Source organism: Sciurus vulgaris (assembly GCF_902686455.1).
Source record: "Sciurus vulgaris genome assembly, chromosome: 11".
NCBI lineage: Eukaryota > Metazoa > Chordata > Mammalia > Rodentia > Sciuridae > Sciurus > Sciurus vulgaris.
In genome coordinates this window covers 20,486,032-20,505,421 of record NC_136472.1, presented here as the reverse complement: position 1 = coordinate 20,505,421, position 19,390 = coordinate 20,486,032, and the positions used below count along the sequence as shown (strand labels likewise).

General features: G+C 38.2%; 1 pseudogene across 1 annotated transcript in view; it reads right to left on the bottom strand.

Annotated features, from left to right (window-relative positions):
* Positions 1 to 7,500, bottom strand: part of LOC306639736 (olfactory receptor 4C46-like) — a 111,045-nt pseudogene extending 103,545 nt beyond the window's left edge. Inside the window, exons 1-2 of the transcript in view lie at positions 7,406 to 7,500; positions 4,863 to 5,214 (exon numbers count right to left, since the gene is read on the bottom strand). The product of the transcript in view is annotated as an olfactory receptor 4C46-like (transcript). The remainder of the gene's footprint in view (positions 1 to 4,862; positions 5,215 to 7,405) is intronic.
* Positions 7,501 to 19,390: the final 11,890 nt, after the last annotated feature.

Here is a 19,390-nt window from a genome sequence, read left to right as displayed (position 1 = left end):
TTTTTAGTTGTTCAGGACATAAACATTTGGACCACAAAAAATATACACTTTCTAAACTTTGTTATTTATTTATTTGCTTTAGAGGTGTGGTTTTGCTATGTTACCCAGGCTGGTGTCCAATTCCAGATGTCCAGTGATGAGTCCACCTCAGTCTTCTGTGCTGCTGCGACTATAAGCACATGTCACCATGCCTGCTACTTCCTGTTCTTCAAAGCTGTGCCATTGGATCTCTTTGTTAGAGTGTAATATTAGTGGAAGTAACTATAAAACTCAAAATACGTACAAGTCCTCTTTCCATTTTATAATTCTATACTCCTGGAAGGGGTTTCTACTGTGTCTGATGTGCTCAACAATTGCACTCTAATTCCCCTCCAAAATAAGCAAAAATGTTTACCTTCTTGGAGATTGTGTTATGTGAAGGTGGGAACAGACAGGAAATAATAAATAAAACAAGTAAGGAAAAAAGTTAGATAACAAATACTAATAAAGAGAAAAAGGGAGAATGGGGATACAGGTTAGTGGTAGAACACTGGTTCAATGGTTGTAAGGTCCTGGTATGATATTCAGAGAAAGGAAGAAAGGAAGAAAGAGGCAGGGGGAGAAAAAACAGAAAGAGAAAGAAAGAAAGAAAAAAGAAAGAGAGAGAGAGAGAGAGAGAGGAAGAAAGGGAGATAAAAAGGAAAGAAAAAAATGTTTGATAAATAATAAGATGATCAGGTTTTAGATGGGAAAGCTGTATTAAATATGACCATTAGAAAGACCATACTGAATGTAGTCTAGAAGATCTTAAGTAGCTGAAACTACTGGTCAAGAATCTTATTACAAGAGTCCTTTAAGTAGAGAAGGCAGCTGGAAGAGATGATGTTTCAAGGTGAACACCTGCCTGATGTGGTCAAGGATCAAGGAACAGCAAGGAAGCCAGTATGGCTGAAATCAGGAGAGGACCACGTGTGTAAGTGTCACAGGAGACCAATGAGACAAAGAATTTCAAATCGTTGTCAGGATTTTCCTCTTTACTCTGAGTGAGATGGAGCCATTGCTGGGTTTTAAGTAAGAAGTCTCTCTGATGTTGCTTTAGTAATAACAATATTCTCTGGTAGTTTAACTAAAAATAGACTTAGCAGATGAAGAGTACAAATAGAAAGAATGTTTACAGTTTATGTGCTGTAATATAAGTAAGAGATGATGGCAGGTAGACCAGGATAGTATGTATATTTTTGATGCATATTTTTTTCTAATATGTTAGGTGTAAGCTGTGATATTTCAACTCTTGACTTCCTGGTTTTAGAGGATGACTCTTGTGAGAAGGTTACAGACACAGTATGTTTGAACCAAACATAATCAATCACTGCATGTGAAGATATCTATCCAACATGCAAAGGAAAATGTCAAATAGGCAACTACAGAAATTTGGAATTGAAGGGAAATGTTATTTTAGTCAGCTATTTTGCTGATGCAACTAATAGATCTGACCAGAACAATTTTAAAGGAGCAAGTGTTTATTTAAGGGCTCATGGTTTCAGAGGTCTCAGTTCATAGAAGTCCAGCGCCAACTCTCAGGGCTTCAGGTGGCCCTGAATATCATGGTGGAAGAGTGTCACAGAGGGAAGCAACACCAAGGGTCCGGAAGTTCAGTTGTGTAGAGAGAAGTCCTATCACATACTGTCACAGAAACTTCACCACTGACCACGAACTCTCCACATGGTGAGACACCCCTCACCCAAGATAGGAACTTCTACATGTTGGCCTCAATGCCCTGATGAAGCTTAATCCCACTCATGAGAACAGAGAGGATTTGGAGGGACAGTGAAGCTTTGTGTAGAGGTCAGGGAAGCATTAACACCTCTGGACTATCACTCTCCCCATTGGTGGAATTCCCCATCCCCCAGGGACTCCAACTTTCCTGGACGACATACTGAGATAGATTTTATTAGAAAATGAGCTCAGTCTTGAGCCAGCAACATGAAGAAAATATTCTTAAAATGTTGAAAACCTTGCATCTTTGCTTATGAGCAAATAAATGACTTTGACTAAAGTATATTTCTCATACTTTCCACTAAATTTACTTTAACTAAATATCTTAGGAAATTTGGGAAATTATTCAAACTATACTTCATTGAGATTTATCAACACTTTCTCTCAGAAGGAGTTATAGGGTGTGGGTAGTTTATACAGAGAAGGGACTTTGCATGTGCGCATACTTCACAAGCTTCTTCCACAACATTGAAATGACGAAACAACATAGTCCTCTTGGAGTGGGGAAAAGGACAGGAAAAATCAGAAATGTGTATCATGAAAGTATTATGGAAGAGCCAGGCACAGTGGTGCATGCTTACAATCCCATCCTCTTAGGAGGCTGAGGCAAGAGGATCACAAGTTCAAAGCCAGCCTCAGCAACTTAGCAAGACCCTGTCTCTAAATAAAAAATAAAAGGGGCTTGGAATGGCTTAGTGTTTAAGTGTCCCTTGGTGGAAGAAACTATTCTAGTGATGTGAGAAAGAAAAGCCTCTGAAGTTCACTCTCTTCTCATAGTCTCTTTTTTGAAATAACAGAGTTTAATATTGTTTTCTTTCTGCATTGAATATTTATATTAATTCCCATAAATTTGCAGATGCTTACAGCAGGTATATTTACCCTCAGGATACCATACCCTCCAACCCAAACATGAAGATCATCCAGTAGGGTACTTTGTTGGGACAGAACAAGGGCAAAAGCAGGCATTAGTGTTAGTGAGTGAAGCTCCAAAATACTCTGAGTTTAGGGTGTGTAAACTGTTCACTTCTCCATATAATTTGTTTAAGTTCATCTCTTCGGGATGAAAGAAAGTCTTTGAAGATAGTTTCATGCTATCTCCATGGTGGTTATGATTCCAGGTCCCACCACTTATCTGGTATGGGAATGTAAGCAACTGTCTTACACTCTTTAATTTTTGATTTCCTATTTTGTAAAAGATAACTACTAATAAAAATATTTATTTCAATATTATTAATGTTAATTTCTCATATTTCTAATCTTTTCTTTGTTTTTAAATTACTATGGGTAAGATACAGAATGAAGAGGGAAAGAATTTTTTGAATACTTGTATGGGGATATTTATTTTACTTTTAAAGATAAGTGATTTTCCACTCTCCAGGGAAGAACTGTATCTGACAAGGTGTTGAAGATTAGAAAGATTACATTACAAAATCGCTTGCCTGCCATGGAGAGCACATCTCTACCCAGCACACTTGCTAGGTATACAATTGCCTGCAAGGTGTCTGCAATGAGGACTCAGGGAGAGGTCCAAAGGTGAGGGAAGAAAGGAGGGAGACAGGGATTAAGGCAGGTAAATGGCATGAATAGCTTGCATGATGACTTTGGTGAAGAACCTAGAGGCAACCAGCAAGCCCAAGTGTCTAAGAGAAACATCTCAGAGAACATCACACCCCAACTCTGGGTTGCTCTTACCGATGTGCTGGAAGAATCTTTAAATAGAGTTGCTTTTACTTGGATAAAAATAATTCATATCACCAAATAAATTGACATGTAATTCTCCAGTGAAGTCTTATTACTTATTACCTTGTTTCTATTCTCCTCTTCAGGAGCAAAATCATCAGTTCCCTTAAAGACAGGTTTGGTATTGGGATTTGCTAATAATATGGTTTGTCAAGAGTTTTCTCTTTCTTATAAACAAAAGAGATATTCATTACTGACTCTCTTATGGACTTTGCCTTTTCTTCTCTCAAGCTGGTTTGTAGGAGGTGGTCTCCTGACCCAAGAGAAACTCATCCATGAGCAGGACTGTATCAGTCAGATAGTATCTTCCAAAATTCAAAAAGTGACTCAAATTCTGTAACAGATGGTAATGGAAATACTGAATGATGGAGTCCTCTGTTCTGAGGAGACCTACAGATAAGGTTCTAGAAATACTTCACTCTCTTTGTTGGGTGTTGACTATTTTTTCTCAGTGTTGAGATCAGTGTCGTAAATATAAGCACTATAAGCACTATTTCACTCTAAATATTTTAAATTTCTGTTTCTTAACTGTAAAATATTTCCTTTTCTCCACAATGTTTTCTCAAAACATTGGGTTAATGGCAAACTCATTGATGGGCAATTTATCTTTTCATTCTTTTTTTTCTTTAATGATTACCTTCTAAGTACCATAAAATTCAACTTTTTTTTAATTTAAAAATGAGGATACTGAGTTGAAACTCAGTTTCAACTGAGTAATCTGAATGTGGACATATTATTTCCTGACTCCCCATGGTAATGCTTTTCAAATACATTGAATTTCCACCAATTATATGACATTGATCTACACAACTATTTTTTTCCGAGGCCATTGTGACTTCTCTGAACTTAGATTTACATATTTAAAAAGTTTAATGCTTTATTTTTCATCATAAATTATCACCCTCTCTTCCACAGTTTTCTTATGGTGTTTTTCATGTCCTTATTCCTGAAAGTATAAATCAAATGATTGAGTAAGGGGGTTAGCATAGTGCAAAATATTGCAACAATTTTGTCAAAGAAGAAGTCAGATGGAGGTCATGCATACATAAATATGCACAGGACAAAGAACAAAATCACAACAGCGATGTGAGATCCACAGGTGGAGAGAGCTTTCTGACACCCTTCAGAACCGATGGCCATCACCGAGGGGTGGAAGATGTGAGTGTCAGTGCAGGCCAGCTTCAGCAATGGGTCCAAGTCACACATGATGTGATCACTGATATTGGGGCCACAAAAGGGCAGATGGAAATAAAGAGAATCTGGATGATGGAATGTAAGAATCCCCCTGTCCAGGTCACCCCCACCAGAATGCCATAGAGCCTCGCATTCATGATGAAAGAGTAGTGCAAGGGCTTGCAAATGGCCACATAGGGGTCATAGGCCATGGCTGTGAGGATTATCACCTCTGCCCCAGCAAGGAAGTGCTCAGCAAAGATCTGCAGCATGCAGCCTTCAAAGGAGATGGTCTTCCTCTCATAGAGGGAGTCTGCAACTGTTTTGGGAGCAATGATAGAGGAGAAGCAGGCATCCAGGAAGGACAGGACTGCAAGGAAGAAGTACATGGGGGAGCCCAGCAGTGCAGGGCTGCAGAAGATGGTCACAACAATCAGCATGTTGCCCACAATAGTTGCAATATAAACTAACAAATATACCATAAATACTATTTTCTGAACATTTGGATTCTGTGAAATCCCCAGGAGCACAAACTCAGTTATGATACTTCAGTTTTTCATAACTTTGAAGGAAAAGGTCAGCAATATGGATGACAGGCAGCATCCAGTTGCAGTAAGGATGAGAAGTAGTCTTTATCTCATTTGCCAGCTTTGATTAATTAGTAGTGGCTTCCTGAAGTGAATTACTGAGAAGCATCCCTGGACAGCATGGAACAGGAGCTGGGTTAGTTGATGCACTTGCTAATCAGAAGACTGCCTTATCTACAAAGAGAAGAAATAGCATGCAGTTAAGACACCATTGAAAATCATGGCTACTCTTCAAATATTTCTTGAAACCTCTGAACTAAATTGGGTCTTTAAAGGGTTTCAAGATGGCGGCCTAGAGGGTGGCTGCATTTCATGTTGCTCCAGGACTCAGGATTCAAAAGAGGAGATATTGAGACACTTGGGACCAACTCAAAGCAGCCGGGTGACTCTCACCCGTTGGGAAGGCGTCCCGGATGGGACGGTGGTCCCGGAACGCAGGAAACTTTGTGAAGTAGAGCTGCCGGCGAGACGCCCCTCCCCCCGCTGGAGCAGTGAACTCAGACAACTGGGAGCGCCGTAAAGGAGGCCGCTCGGCACAGCGCTGGGACTGGGAGCAACCACTGGGGCTCCGGCGGCTGCCCAGGGGAGGAGTGGCAAGGAGAGCTGTGTGGACTCAGGACACCGGGGCCTGCCCTGAGGAGGAGGAGGAGGAGCATGGCCACTTGGATTCGGAGAGACTGCACCAGAGCTACTGGCGGTTGCCAGAGGAGAAGCCGCGTGGCGAGCTGTTTGGACTCAGACCACTTCTGAACACCAGGGCCTGCCCGAAGGAGTAGGAGGAGGAGGAGGAGGAGCGCAGCGGGTCGTTTGGACTCACAGTGACTGCATTAGCGCTCCAGGCGTCTGCTCAGAGGAGAAGGCGAGTGGTGAGTTGTTTGGACTTAAAGTGACAGCTCCTGAACACAGGGGTCTGCCTGGAGAAGAAGCGTGGTGGGTCGCTTGGTCTTGAGTGGCCGCACCAGAGCTCCGGGCGGTTGCCCAGAGGTCCCATGCTGCGGGTCACGTGGATTCAGAGCCACTCAGAGCGACCGCTCCTGAACACTCGGGGGGTTATCTGGAGAAGGAGGAGGAACGCATTGCTGGTGGGGCTGCAAATTAGTGCAGCCACTCTGGAAAGCAGTGTGGAGATTCCTTAGAAAACTCGGAATGGACCCTCCATTTGACCCAGCTATCCCACTCCTTGGCCTATACCCAAAGGACTTAAAATCAGCATACTACAGAGATACAGCCACATCAATGTTCATAGCTGCTCAATTCACAATAGCCAGACTGTGGAACCAAGCTAGATGCCCTTCAATTGATGAGTGGATAAAGAAACTGTGGTATATATATACAATAGAATATTACTCAGCCATAAAGAATGATAAAATTATGGCATTTGCAGGCAAATGGATGAAATTGGAGAATATCATGCTAAGTGAGATAAGCCAATCTCAAAAAGCCAAAGGACGAATGATATCGCTAATAAGCGGAGGATGACACATAATGGGGGGGAGGGAAGGGTTAGTGTTAGGGTTAGAGTTAGGGTTAGGGAGGGGGGCAAGTATGGAGGAAGGAAGCACTGTATAGAGGGTAAAGAGGGGTGGGAGTGGTGGGGGGAAAGGAAAAAATAACAGAATGAATCAAACAACATTACTCTATATAAATTTATGATTACAAAAATGGTATGCCTTTGTGCCATGTACAAACAGAGAAACAACATGTATCCCATTTGTTTAAATAAAGAAAAGAAGAAAGAAAAAAATAAATAAATAAATTGGGTCTTTAAGTGAATTAACTCATTCCTTTTAAAAGAGGAAGACCTAAGTAAAAGATCTTAACTCTATGTTTAACAAATAAAAATTACAGACTAAGTGTTGAGAGGTTTTTTTTTTTTTAATTACTTGTCATTTTAAACATTTATAACAATAATGATTCAATGTTGTGTTGATGACTAAGTAAAATAATTCAAGAGAAGCAACTTTTCAGAACCTACTGCTGGAAGTGGTCAGTGCTAGGTCTTATGTCATAGATGAGAGGTTCATCATTAAAGATCTAAGTTCAAGTCAACAGTGGTTCCTAGATCTGGTATTTTAACATATAAGCCTGTGTACTACCCAAGCCCTGTCACAGAATCAACAGGGAAGGAGGTGGGGATGTTTCATTTATACCAAGGACCTCGAAGTAGGGGTGACCTTTCTGCAGTCTCCATCCACCTATAAAAGTCAAACCCTTTGGTTCCTTTGTTCATGTGTGAAAGATGCATCTTGATAAAGGAAAATGTAAATGATGTGGGATCAGAACTTACACCCATATTTCACCTCAATAATGATTCCAGATTTTGATTTAATTTTCAATTTAACACACAACCTTGAAGGGTGACTGTGTTCTCACCTATAACTGATATGTCTAATAATATGACCACTAGGGTGCGTGTGTATATGTGTACAGGTATGCTTATGTGTACTTATGCATGTACGCATTAAATAGGTGAATGAAAGAATGACAGAATCAGTGTGGTAAAAATGAGCTGATTTTATGAATGACAGTTTCCAGAAATACCTTAAAATGTCGATGAAATTTAAAAATATAAAACTGAGTATGTTAGAATTTGTCTTTTATCTTACTTTAGAACAACCATTTTCCTTATTTCCCAATGTTTTAGACATCCTTAAAAGTTTCCTGTACTATGCACTCCTTATGCAGTTAAAAATTGTCACCAAGAAAATGGGAATGTAAACCAACCCCACAAGGTCATTAGCCCAGACAGCAGTCATTTATAAAGAGTTAAAATCAACACAATACAGCAGTGGTCTGCTTAGTCCAGGGCTACAGCAGGAAAGAGAATAAACTGACATATAAGAATACCAGCTCCAGACACTTGCAAACCTGGACTCAGACTCAAACCTTTCTACTTGTTTGGCATTAAACATTTACTTCAAAATTCATGAAGTTCTCAAAGCCTCAGATATCACTTCTGTTAATGGGTATAATAAGAGTACTTATGGTAGGGTTCTGTGAGACTCAGATAAGGACATGGACATGAAATCACTAATGTTGTAAGAGACACAGAAACACATTCACCACACTTAGGTTTCCTTAATAATGCCTTAAAACATTTTTGTAGCCTCAGACCCTTTACATTCTCACAGTCCTATTTCATGCAACTATGTTGTAAGGGAAAAAGAAAGCATTTTTATTGAATTATGAAAGACCTAAGCTCTGTATTAAATGAATAATAAATTTTTAAGTTTATAACTTCTTTACCTAGCAAATTATAAGATATTTTAGCATTAAAATGTTTTTTAGTTATTAGCAAACCAACTCTTTCTTTGTTCAGAAAAAGAACTTCCAAAATTGTTGTTAAAACTTTAATGATGGAAAGTAAAGTGTCGTTTTGGTTTATGGTGACAAGGTTTAGGGTTTTATGTTACTTAATGGACAATTATTTAAATATTATAAGTTGTTCTGTATTGAAACCTGAAACAGAAAACACAGTAGTGAAAAATAAAATAAATATTGAATAAAATCTTGTGTTTTATTAAGACACAGTTTTGACAAATGTTTCCATGGTAATGCAAGATGATAATATTGGTACTAACTGAGGAATATTCTGGAATTTTTTAGATCATCTGGGTTGCTTTTCTTATAAATTTACTCCAATACAAATTGTTAATTAAAAATTAAAAAAAACTTCAAAATTTAATTATCCTTTGTCATTCAACAAATAACTATGTCTCAGTCCCCTGTCCTATAAAGTAGTCAATAATAACAGTTGTTCAAAGTCCCTGACTCTTGAGAGCCGAAGAGATGTTATTTTGAACATGCTTTGCAAATTAGAGATCAAAAACAAGATGTGAAATTTTGACATCAACATTATTTTAAAGAAATAAAAAGTGAGGTGAAAAAATAAATCAATTGTCATTATCAGTAGATTTTATAACTATATTTTGAACAGTAAATTTTAAATGCATTTATATCTACATATAATTTACATTTGCATATAGTTTTAAAATAAATATTGGTATTACAAACAAAGTTTAGATTAGTGCTACATTCTTTTATCATCCTCTCTGAAGTGCTTTTTTTAAATTCACCGTATTTTTAATTGGAGATTGTCTTTTTTTTTTAGTTTTTCCCTGCAACATTATAATATGTGTCCTTTATCTGTGTAGCTGAAACTCTCCTGCCCCTGACTTTGAGGCTTTCTTCAGGTTTCAGTCTTTTTCTATCCTTTCAATGTGACTCTGCTGATTTCCCCAAATGTCTTAACTTTCATGCACTTACTATTTCTGGATATTTTTAAAAAATTAAAAATCACCTTTTCTCTTTCCAACTTTGCCCTTCCTGGTGACAGTTCGAGACTTCTTTTCTGCTATCTTTGTGCTTCAGTTCATTTTAAAAGAAAATGTCACCATCATGAGCAACACAGTAGTTCAGTTCTTTAAGGATTTAAGACTTTTTGAACAATTCTGAGGCAGGCATGTAACACTGACATCAAATGCACATAGGAAAAATTTAGGGGACATATTTAAAATCAGAAGACTCTTCTGTGACTTGAGTCACTCTTTCTTACCTTTAATGTCTTTCCAGGAACATTTGTTAGTGCATAGTTTTGGAAACAGTGTTTTAGAACTCTTGGTGTCAGAGAAGGACTTAAATTTACCATGTTTCAACACCAGTTTCTTTTATACATCTTCAGAATCTTCTACTTTTTAATGTAAAACAGGATGAAAAGTGTTAGAAGATGTATGGTAAAGGAGAACATGTTTAAAAGTGTAAGTAAAAGGTAACTGGAGATTTAAAACAATAGTGGTATGTTTAGACATTAGTTAGACATTAGTGGTATGTTAATGTTAGACATTAGTGGTATGTCTAAGCTACTTATATTTATCTTGAAAATGCAAAACTGAACATAGTTTCAGTTTCATGAGATTTGAAGTAATCTGTGACCTTAAATAAAATTTGGTTTACTCTGTTATAATAGCTGCTATCTATTGAGCATTTATTATACTATAAATTGCTGTCCTATAGGCTCCATGCCGGGGTCCAGCCCTAGCAGGAGTCCATGGGTTCCACACTGGCAAACGGGGCGCGGGGAGACAGCGTCGGCAATGGATGGAGAATGAAAGACACAGACTCTAGTTCTGGTGCAATCAATCCCACTTTATTCTGGGGAAGGCTGGGTTTATATACACTTTTCTTCAGGCTATGATGACAGGCTTATGATTAATAAAATCAAAGAAGTTTCCAAAGCATAGGCAGAAATTGTTTTTACCGAAATCAGTAACCCTACAGATTACAAATATTTAATTAAGTCAATGAGCTAATATAATGTTTATATCCTTAATATCTAAACTCTATGTGACCTAAGACTATTATTATTCTCACGGTTAAAGTGGTAGACAAATAATCTCACATGACCATTTCTACTAGGTCCATCTGATTAATATCTAAATTGCTAAGTTACAGGAGGGCAACAGTCCCAATGGTTCCCATGGCTAAGTTTTTATACTAACTAGATTACATTGTCTTATGTAGCTCTTTTTCTCAGAACAGGACATTGTGTACCAATGTTTATTATAGGGGTGACCTATTCTTTGTAGAAAGGAAGGAATGTCGTGAAGCCTTATTTTTTTACCTTACCACCACACATAGAAAAACCATCATCTGGATTCAATCACCCTGTAAGAGACAGGGGGAGATCTATATCTACCTTCTCTAAGGGCTTGCCTTTAGGGGGGTAGCAGGGCTTGCCATAGATAAAATAAGCTAGTCCATATCTAGTAGCTACTGTGGGAGGTGTTTTTTGCATACTCATGGTTGGAAAGACAGACGGTTCTGTGGCCAAATTTATGTAATGCGTTACATGTTCATAACAAGCACCCCAGGAAGAAGATACATCACACAGTGGTAAAATATCTTTTACTACTTGTGGCTAAGAAGGAGTTATAGTCCCTAATGTTTATTAATATTCTTGGGAAACTCTGTAGTACTCCCTTCACCCTCAGTGATTACTACCAAGGAATAGTATGAGTAATATAATATTAGAAACATAATGCAGAAAAAGGACCAGAGCCCGGAGGCAAGCATCTGGCATCTCCCGGGACGATGAGTCCTTGCAAACATCATTCCCTCAGTGGATCTTTGTCAAGCACTGGTTGGGTTGCCAGGTGCCCCCGCAGCTCCAAATGTATTTTAGGTTTCCATATATTTAGAGCTTAGTAGTATTTTAATTTCCTTAAAGATGAGGAGTCTGTAAACCAGAAAGATTTTGAGACTATTAAACACAGATACTCACCTGTCATAGATAGATCCATGCATTGCATTTAACCTGGCACCCAACTACAACAGCAATGGTTTTAAAAGCTTATGTCACAATTTAAAACCGTTTCTCAAAATGAAAACATTTGAATTATAAATCTCACCACTTATCAACTCCTTTAAAATTATAGTGATGATAACCTCTGTTGTCTATGGAGAAAAGTCTATTTGGTGGTGGCCAAAATGTGATGTTTTCATGCAACCCCTCCTTCTACTACCAAGAGAGAGAGAGGAAGAGCATCTCTTGCAGCCCAGGTGAAGAATGTCACCCCTGACTCTCAGTGTAGCCTTCAACGTGTTCTCAAGGAAAAAAGAAACAAGGTACCTTCATAGATTCCAACTGATTTTAAAGAGGTTTCCCTGGGAGGTCATGGACCAGTAGATTGCTTTTCCCCAGGGTTTGGATATTCATGTGATCTTCTAAGACACACTTTTCCATGGATTTTGTTTGCAAAATATTTATGTTCCTGAGCAATTAGTGTGCTTCATTAATTGGCATGTTTGTAGTTTGCTCCTCTTTATTTTTCCTTTCCTTTTTTTTTTTTTTTTCAATATTGATTCTGAGTTTGAAGATGTTTTCACTTTCCTCCATGTTTCAGGATAGAAAACTGTACTCACAATGTATGTTAGAAGTTGTACATCATCTTACCTTAAAACAACCCTTTTCATTATTTTATGGGATAGCAATGAGTGCTTATTAAAGAATAATATATTTTCCATGTTAATTTGCAAATATTTAAGGATTAAATCAAAATATAAGCTTTTCTCTCAACCCCAAATTCTGATATCCCATTATATCAAGACTAAAAAAACTACATTTAAAAAAAAGGAACTGAATTTTTCTCTTCTCATTTTATTATAAAATAAGGTGTGGCAGGTCTGTTTGCTTTGTTAGAATATAATATTGATACCAAGGCTGTAGGGGCATTTGGATTTAGCTCACTGAATCCCTTCAGAGAAAAACCACACTAAAATATTTGTGACTTCATAACATTTTTAAACAACTTCCCTTATCTGTTTTATATTTATTCATATCCCATAGAAAAATGCAGAACTAAAGTGATTCATTCGAAAAGTTAAGGTACCAAGGGACCATCACTTCATCATATTTCCTTTAAGGGAATTTTTGGACGTGTGCTTTTACGTAAAGAAGCAACAGACCTGGACTGGATGACACACCTGATGGGAAATGATGTTTTGAAAATGTGACTCAATAGCAAGACTCCAGCAGTTCATTCTGGACTTCAGGTTCTCACTTCTAACTGCCCTTCCTATCTGCCAGGTTGTTCATTAAGACAGAATAAGATGTTCGTGGGTCTTCTTTCTTATTTACCATATTTTTATGTTAGAGGAAGAGAGTAAGATAACATGGAAATAAGACTGCAAAACTTAATGGGGCAGAAAAGAGTGACAAAGATGGAGGAAGCCACAGCCAAGAAAGTGTGAGAAATTGTAGGGTGTAAAATATGTAAATACAGCAATTTTCTAAGCAAAAGTTATTCAATATTTGATTTTTCCCACCAGTTTATAATTTCATCCTCACCATTTTTAAAATCACAGCATGGATACTGCTTTTCTAAAGACAGGGGGCTTAATTTCTGCGTAGTTTCTCCCTTGTTTGGAATTTTTGTTACTTAGATTATAGTAACTTTATTTTTAGAAAGCAAAGATTTAAGAAATACTCTAATATCTAGTAGATCTAATCCCACATTACTGTGCTTCTCTCACTGTATCAGGGCTGCTATCCGCACACAGACACATCTGAATGACTCACTCAGTTGGCTAAACCATTTCTGTCAAAAAAGGGTTTGTCTTCTGTGTTACTAATTGTTGGAGGCCGCTGCCCTGTAGGGCCCACAGTGGTGGCTGGCCTCGCCCTATGGCGCAGAGAAGCCCAGCTGCAAGTGCTTTCTATTGGCTGACTGATCTCCTCCGCGTCCATGCTTAGCTCGTGATCAGTACATGTCCTCATTACCCACCATTAAGTCTCCACGAGCCAAACGCCTGACCCATTAAGGCTGTTATATCCCATAAAGCTGCATACTTTGCGCGGGGGGTGAGGAGAGCAAGCAAGGCAGAGCAAGCAAGGCAAGGAGGGCAGGCAGCAGCTGCGGGATGAGAAAAGAGGAGAGGCGGCCATGGCGCGACTAGAGAGGAAGAAGAGAGAAGTGACAGCTGCACAAGAGAAAAGAAGGAGAGAGAAAGCTGCACGACAAGAGAAGAAGGAGAGAGAGAGCTGCGCGACAAGAAAAAGAAGACGGCGGCGGTGGAGGAGGAGGAAGAACCAGGCACTCGGCTCAGAAGCTCTCCCATAAAAATAAAGACCTTAAAACTTCATTTGAGAGTCGAGTCTTTATTGTACTCGCTGGACGAGACAACTAATTCACCATAAAATTATTATTTCTAAAAATAGGGCCTAATTTAAGGTGTGGAGAGTCAGACCAATACATATTTTTTGTTTGTTTGCTAGGTTACTTCTTCATTTATTTTTCTGGAACACCATTTCTATAATCAGTTCAATGTTAAAAAAATACTTTTGACTTAAAAGTATAGTAAGAACTTCATGAGAAAGTGTCAGATATAATGATTTTTCTTGATAAGGATGTAAGGTGTAAGCAGAGACTAAATATCATGTACTTGTTTGTTGTTTAGTTGCAGCAAAGATTGCAGATTCCCAGTATCAAGGCAACTCTCTTCCAATTTCAGTCCAAAAGACATCTCTTCTGCTTGTCTTCAGTACCTGTATAAGTGGAAATAATGCCTCTGCGGTTCTCACTTCCAGTTATTGGATGCTATACTGTATCATTACTCATGATAACATACGTTTATTAGACTGCCCATGAACACTGACTTCCAATGACCCTCTTAAGAATATGTTCTTGAAAATAAGCACAAATCCAAGTCCGATGATCAGAGTATGGATGGAAATGTGAGTGATGATTCATTTTCTGTTCATGTCAAATTGACTGTACATTTATGGTGTAAGTGCAGAGTTACCTGCCATCTGAGGGGATCTTCCCTTGAAGGAGTCAGATCACAATCACTGCATTTCTGGAAGACAGCACTTTTTTTTTTTTTTTATATAGGTGTTTATTGCTGTAATCTTTCCTCTTGGATCTGCTTTTATTGCATCTCGTATGTTTTGATTTGCTGTGTTTCCATTTCTGTTGCTCTGAAGATAGCTTTAGGTGGGACTCCAGGGATTGAATTCAGGTCCTTGCACATGGTGTGCACATGCTCTACCACTGAAATACACTTCCAAATCCCAGTGATATCTTTTAATTTGGTTTTAGTTTATTTATGGGCCCATTAGTTATTGAAGGGCCTTTTCAGTTCCACTTACTTGTGAATTCTCTAAATTCCTTGTTATCATTGATTTATAACTTCATATCATTGTGTTCAGAAAAGATACTTGATATTACTTCAACTTTCTTGAGTTTGTTTAACTTGTAGTATTTATCCTGGAAAATATTCCTCTGTGCACTTGATAAGAATGTATACTCTACTGCTTTGTATGTCATGTTCCACACATGTATTTAGGTCAATTTGTATAAAGTGTAGTTCAAGTAAAATGTTTTGGTATGGATATTCTGTCTAAATGATCTGTTGTTTCCTGAATGTGGGATATTGATGACTTCTATGACAGGCATTGTTCACTTTAGGTAGATTAATAATTCTTTAAAAGATTTAAGTCCTCCAATGTTGGGTGCATATGTGTTTGTTGTTAACATTCTCTGAATAAATCTGTATTTTATATCCCTTAATGATTCATTGTAGCCATTAATTTTAATCTCTTTTTTCTTTTAGCCTGCATACTAAAGACACAAGTAATTTATACACCACTTGTTGCAATATAAGAGTAATTTAATTTTTTGTTGTTGTTGTTTTTGTTGTTTTTGGTACTGGGGATTGAACTTGGGCACGCGATCACTAAGTCACATTCCTCAATTCTATTTTCTTTTTATTTTATTTAGCGATGGTATCTCACTGAGTTGCTTAGATCCTCACTTTTGCGGAAGCTGGCTTTGAACTCCCTAGCTGCTGGGACTACAGGTGTGTGCCACTGCACCTGGCTAGAGCAATCTGAATTTGACCGGGCACTCACACTTACCAGGGATTCATACTTTCATATTCAGGAGTGTCCTTTGCATTCAAGTTGAAGAGCTTGCTTTACCCTTTGGGTAACAGGTCTGGTGTGATGAACTTCATCAGAGTCTATGTTTCTGGAAAATTCTTTATCTCTCCTTTATGTCTGAAGGATAGATTCCCTGGGTACAGCTTCTTACTTTGACCTGCTGCTGGGGCTTTCTGGATCCTGATGGTGAAAATTTGTGGTGTTTATAATTTTGGAAATTATAAACCATTCATATTTCAGTTTTGTGGATGACTAAGCCACATTAAGTAGATAGTCTACTTCAAGTCCACTACATCATCAGTCACCTCTCTCCCACTCATTCAATTGAGAGTCAGGTGCTGAACCCCAACTGTATTTGTGGATTTCCTTATTTTTCCTGAAGGCTCTACTGTGGTTGGTCATGTTATTTGAAGGCCTGGCTATAACCATTTACACAGGTGAACACTCCTTGTTTGCCAGATCACTTTGTCATTAAGAAATGAAGTTCGCTAACCTTGACAATATTATTTGCTTTGAAAATTTCTGTACATATTTGGATAGCCACTCCATCTTTCTTTTCACTGGTAAACAATTTATGTGTGTGTGTGTATGTGTGTGTGTGTGTGTGTGTGTGTGTGTGTGTGTGTTTGTTCTGTTAAGTTATACATGATAATGGAGTCAATTTTAACATATTATTTACAATCAGAGTGTACCTTATTCTAATCAAGATCCTAGGATTGTGGATATACATGAAGTGCAGATTCACTATTGTGTATTCACATATGTACATAGGAAAGGTATGTCAGATTCATTCCACTGTCTTTCGTACTCCTATTCCCCTCCCTTCCCCGCGTTCTCCTTTGTCTAATCCACTGAGCATCTATTCTCACCCATTCCTTGCTGTGGGTTATCATCCACATATTAGAGAGAACACTTGACCTTTGGTTTTTGGTGATTGACTTAATTCTCTTAGCATGATAGTTTCCAGATCCATCTAATTACAGAGACATGTCATAAAATATTCCTATTTATGGCTAAGATTCCATTGTGTGTGTGTGTGTGTGTGTGTGTGTGTGTGTGTGTGTGTATACAAAATTTATTTATCCATTCATCTATGGAAGGGCACCTAGTTTAGTTTCACATTTTTGCTACTGTGAGTTGAGCTATAAGCATTGATGTGGTTATATCACTACAGTATGCTGATTTTAACTCCTTTGAATATATATGGAAAAGTGATGAAACTAGGTTATATGGTGGCTTCAGTCCTAGTTTTTGAGGAAACTTCATACTGCTTTTGAGAGTGGTTGTTCCAATTTATAATTTATAGTCTCACCAGCAATATATGAGTGTACCTTTTTCCCCACTTTCTCACCAACATTGTTACTTATATCCTTGATAGTTGCCGTTCTGACTGGAGTGAGGTGAAATCTCAGTGTAGTTTTAATTTGCATGTAACTACTTGCTAGAGATGTTGAATATTTTTTCATGTACTTGTTTGCTGTTCACATTTCTTCTTGTTAGAAGTGTTTGTTTAGTTCCTTAAATTCTAATGTATTTTTGTCTATTATGTAAGTACATTTTCTAAGAATGAAGTTAAATTGCATTTTTGTTTTCCATTTTACAAATTGACATTTAATATTATTTAGATCATTTATATTTAATATAATTATTGATAAGATTGCATTTAATCTCTCATCTTGCAATTGATTTGCTGATTATCTTATTTGTATTTGTCTTCTTTTATTTTTTTTTCATTTTTCACTATCACTCTGTCTTGCTATATTAGTGGTTACCTTAGTGTTTACAATATACCATTTTAACTGCTCACACCTACATTCGTGTGATATTATACCATTTCATGTAGAGGATATCAGTCTTGCCATAGTACACTTCAGTTTCACCTTGCTAGCTTTATGTGCTAGTCACACATTTTTACTTCTACTATGTAATTTATAAACACAAAATAGATGAATGTTATTTTGAAACAAACCCTGTGACATTGAGTACTTTATTTAATTTCTAGGAATTTCATTTTCTCATCTGAGTAATGAGGAAAGTAATCCCATAAAAATATTTTTAACATTTATGGAAGACTATGTAGGTCTGATGCATAAAATATTGATTGACATACAGGAAATCTCCAAGAAAAGTTATAAATATGGTGATAATCTTACTAAGATGTGCTTTATAATGAGATATTCTAAAATATTGATTCTGTGAAGACTGGGTGCCTACAGTAGTACTCAGTCTTTTGTCACTGTAACAAAATACCTGCCAGGCTCATTATGAGGAAAGAGAGTTTTAACAGCTCATCATTTATGAGGTGTAATATCCAAACAGCAGAATGGGGGCTCTGCATGGCCTCCCCTTGGTTGTACCTCCTCAGGGAACAACAGCCATGGCAGGAGTGGGGAGGAGGTATTGCATCTTCAGACAGGGGTCAGGCCTGCTCCTGTGTGACACCCCTCCAAGAGGAACTCACCTCCTCATAACAGGCCTCAGTTGTCTTCACTAATCTCACCTCTTAAAGAAGAATGGAATTATGGCTTTTGCTGGTAAAGGGATGAAACTGGAGAACATCATGCTAAGGGAAACAAGCCAGACCCAGAAAGTCAAGGGTTGAATGTCTTCTTTCATAGACAGAAGCTAGAGCAAAATAAGGAAGAAACAAGAGCAGGGACCTATGAATATAGAAGAAAGATCAGTCAAGTAGAGGAAGTGGGTAGAGGGGGAGGGAGGAGGTATGAGACATGGAGAAACTGTAGAGTGAAATTGTCCAAATTATGTCATGAACATAAATGGACACAGCACAGTGAATTTCACCTTTATGAATCTCTATAAAATGCCAATGGGAAAAAACAAATGATAGGAGGAGACAACAGAGGAGAGGAAGAAGCAGGGGAGGTGTGAGGAAGTGGAGCATGGGGCGGGGAGTGTCCCTCAGCTCACCAACATCTTCCTTGGGGGAAAGCTGAGTCATCTTGCTGTTCAAGGGAGGAAGTTAGATGAACACAAGGGGAATCAAGACCCTGAAGGGAAAGCCCCTGGTATTGGGCTTTTAGCCCTAGGGACTGACCTGAAGTTGACTTGTGGCTAGTTTACACATCACTAGCATGGTGGATTGCTCCTCCTCTCTGCATTTTCAGGGGAAAAAAATAAAACATGCATAGGCAGTGGAGAAGGAATTATTCAAATTCTCTCATCAATCAAGGTGTAATCAACCCTATATCACCTCCCTCCATGGGGGAAGGGGAAGACCTAGCACAGCACAACAATGGTGAGAGCCACTGTGTTGACCATGCTTAGAGCGACTTTGCAGCTCAGCCCACTCTGTCCTCCCAAAGTGTTCTTTTGCTTTTTTAACAAACCTGTTTTTCTGCTTGCCAATGTCTCACAGCTGACTCAGTTCTCTTTTCTGGTTGTCAAGAATCTAGACCTGACTGGGCCTAGTGGGACTCACCTGTAACCTCATAATCTCAGAAGTTCAGAATGCTGAGGCAGGAGGATAAGCAAAGCCCTAAGCCATGTAGTGAGATCTTAACTCAAAAAGAACAAATGATAGGACTGGGATGTGATTCAGTGGTAACCAAAAAGTAGAAGAAGAACAAGGAGGAGGAGGAGGAAGAAGAAGAACCTGCACTTTGAACATCCTGGGAATGCTTGCTGTGTACCCCAGTACCAGAAAGAAAATGAAGAAAGAAGAAGAAGAAAAAGAAGA